This window comes from Rattus norvegicus, chromosome Y, assembly GCF_036323735.1.
Source record: "Rattus norvegicus strain BN/NHsdMcwi chromosome Y, GRCr8, whole genome shotgun sequence".
Taxonomy (NCBI): domain Eukaryota; kingdom Metazoa; phylum Chordata; class Mammalia; order Rodentia; family Muridae; genus Rattus; species Rattus norvegicus.
Genome location: NC_086040.1, coordinates 17338646 through 17342299, shown reverse-complemented (window position 1 = coordinate 17342299; position 3654 = coordinate 17338646).

The following is a 3654-nucleotide window of genomic DNA, read 5'->3' as shown; positions in this document are numbered from 1 at the left end:
GGTCAATAATGTAGAATCCATAAAAAACAATGCCAAATAGAAACCCTCCTGTTCTTATGAACCTATTGAAGTTGAGTTTTCACTGGTCCTCAAGCCATTCTTCTCTCTGCCCACCCTCCGGTATCTTATGTTTGGCCTTCAGAGAGAATCATGCTAAAACATCCAGCCCTCAAGTCTAACAATGGGAACACAGGAAGGTAGATAGTGTAGTACTGACATCAAATAAGACTAGAAAACTGAATTTTATAGTCATTTTGTCCTTTGCTTTGCTGAAAATGGAAATGGAAACAGATATTTTGAGTACACATACAGGAATATTAATAAAGATTCTTATCATGGAATGTACAAGGAGAAAGTGAAATACAATATTCATCAATTTAGGTCTGTAGGCAAAATACTGGCCTTTGGGAAATAGAGAAAACCTGTGATATTGAACTGTATGTCAAAGGAATGGACTTGGAATAAAATATTATCTAGAAGAATCTCCTCCACTCCTTGTTCCTAAATCTTCTAGCCATGCTAAGCCCCTGACTAACTTTGTCCGTTCAGAGCAAGTAACCCCTAATGAAGCAAAGAGAATTCTCTAGATTTAGAGATACATAATATGTAAAGGTTTCCACTGAGTCACAGGAGACACTCCTGGAAAGGGCACCTCCAAATCTGGTCAATGTAAGGAAAGCTGTTTAGCAGGTATGCCATGGCCGTTCTCAGTGACATCATCATTAGGCCCTGCCTGAAAAAATCTCTTGTATCCTGGAGAGCCTTAGCTTCATCTGTGATGTCACAAGTATTGTCCTGACTGCAACTGCCTCTCAGATATTCCTTCAGTACCTCTAGGGTTCACTAATTTGCTTTAATTTATTGAAAACTGCCATTGGCAGGGAGAACACAGAGGATAAAGTGATCAGACATGGGGAGTAGGAAGCTTGATGCGCCCACCTCGACCAGCAAGGAAGACGCAATACCGTTGGGCTCTTCTTAACAGCCTTTATTGCAGGGACACCTTATTCTTGATACGGGGGACCCTGGGGAACAAAGGCACTCACCTTAAATACAAAACAAACAGTGGCTGTAACAAACTTTTCTCTGGGGATTGGTGGAGTGAGAGATACCTTACTAACATGCTTATCACCCTGGCCTTGTAAATGCTAAAATGCCAGGGACACGGCCATAATGGTTGTGTGCCGCAAATGACCACTGCATTTCAGTACCATCTTTAGCTGCTCCCAACAGAGGCTGGCCTTCTGTCTTGGTATAAAAAAGGAAGAAATATATGGTCAATGGGAAAACTCCTTGAGCCTTGAGTAGGGGTTGGATAGATTCACTGAATAAATAGCCTTGATCTGAGCCATCCACATTTGGGAATCAGGAGCTGGGAAGCTCAGAAGAATCTGGACTTCCCTGCTTGTTATTTTTCTTGGAAGTCAAATAGTTTAAGTAATTCATTTTTTATCCCAAAAGCCAGGTGTTGGTAAGGACACTATAATTTTTTCCTGAGAGCTCATAGCTTTTATCTATTTGCCAAGAAGGAAAAGGTCCTAAGGAAGAAAGGTAAGGCAAGTATTGTGTCCTCAGCACAGAGAAAACTCCTACATGCATTGGATTCTAATAATGCAGTATGTGTCTGGCACTGATATCTGGGAGGGAGAAGAGCTTCTGGATATGACTTCATCATATCAGTCTTTCCACTAGTATTACTCTGACTACCATTCCCCAATAGTGACTCCTTAAAATTCTGAGTCAATAGGTGTAATTAGCTGACAGATTTCTTTTATTTCTTTCATTTTTTTATTTTTTAACAAATTTTATTGCTTTTTTAATTGGAAATTTCTAAATTTACATTTAAAATATTATTTCCTTTCCCATTTTCCTGACTAAAAGATCTCTTACCAGTCCCATACACTTCTCCTATAACACCCCTTACTGCCGCTGGACATTCAATTGAACTGGAAGTCAAACCTAGGCAGGACCAAGGGTTCTTCTTCCTTTGTTGCCCAACAAGGCTATCTTCTGCATCACATGCAGTTGGTGCCATAGGTCTGTTCATATACATTCTGTGAATATTGGTCTACTACCAGCTCTGTTTCATTGGCATTTTTTTTCTTATGTGGTTGAAAGCACCTTCACCTCTTCTATTTCTTTCTCAAAAATCTACCAATAAGAAGTCCATTTTCAGTTCACTGATTTGCCACTAGGGTTCATGTTGTGGTTTGCCCTGAAATTATCTGTGTTTGATGCTAATTCCTCTGCCCCAATGTCAATTGCGTAGTCCTGCACTCAGAACTCAGGTTACTTCACCAGAATAACCTCCCCATTGAATTTGTAAAATATATGTGAGTGGCAGGAACAGAATAGAAGGAAGGTAATCATGGGAGCAGAAGGAAGAATGGGTTCTTTGACTTTTTTTGCAAGACTTTTTTTTAATTTTTTTTATTAACTTGAGTATTTCTTATATACATTTCGAGTGTTATTCCCTTTCCCGGTATCCGGGCAAACATTCCCTCCCCCCTCCCCTTCCTTATGGCTGTTCCCCTCCCAACCCTCCCCCCATTGCCGCCCTCCACCCACCAGTCTAGTTCACTGGGGGTTCAGTCTTAGCAGGAACAAGGGCTTCTCCTTCCACTGTTGCTCTTACTAGGATATTCATTGCTACCTATGAGGTCATAGTCCAGGGTCAGTCCATGTATAGTCTTTAGGTAGTGGCTTAGTCCCTGGAAGCTCTGGTTGCTTGGCATTGTTGTACATATGGGGTCTCGAGCCCCTTCAAGCTCTACCAGTTCTTTCTCTGATTCCTTCAAGGGGGGTCCTATTCTCAGTTCAGTGGTTTGCTGCTGGCATTCGCCTCTGTATTTGCTGTATTCTGGCTGTGTCTCTCAGGAGCGATCTACATCTGGCTCCTGTTGGTCTGCACTTCTTTGCTTCATCCATCTTGTCTAATTGGGTGGCTGTATATGTATGGGCCACATGTGGGGCAGGCTCTGAATGGGTGTTCCTTCTGTCTCTGTTTTAATCTTTGCCTCTCTCTTCCCTGCCAAGGGTTTTCTTGTTCCCATTTTAAAGAAGGAGTGAAGCATTCACATTTTGATCATCCGTCTTGAGTTTCATTTGTTCTAGGAATCTAGGGTAATTCAAGAATTTGGGCTAATAGCCACTTATCAATGAGTGCATACAATGTATATCTTTCTGTGATTGGGTTAGTTCTCTCAGGATAACATTTTCCAGTTCCAACCATTTGCCTACGAATTTCATAAAGTTGTTGTTTTTTATACCTGAGTAATATTCCATTGTGTAGATGTACCACATTTTCTGTATCCATTCCTCTGTTGAAGGGCATCAGGGTTCTTTCCAGCTTCTGGCTATTACAAATAAGGCTGCAATGAACATAGTGGAGCACGTGTCTTTTTTATATGTTGGGGCATCTTTTGGATATATGCCCAAGAGAGGTATAGCTGGATCCTCAGGCAGTTCAATGTCCAATTTTCTGAGGATCCTCTAGACTGATTTCAAGAATTGTTGTACCAGTATGCAATCCCACCAATAATGGAGGAGTGTTCCTCTTTCTCCACATCCTCACCAGCATCTGTTGTCCCCTGAGTTTTTGATCTTAGCCATTCTCACTGGTGTGAGGTGAAATCTCAGGGTTGTTTTGATTTG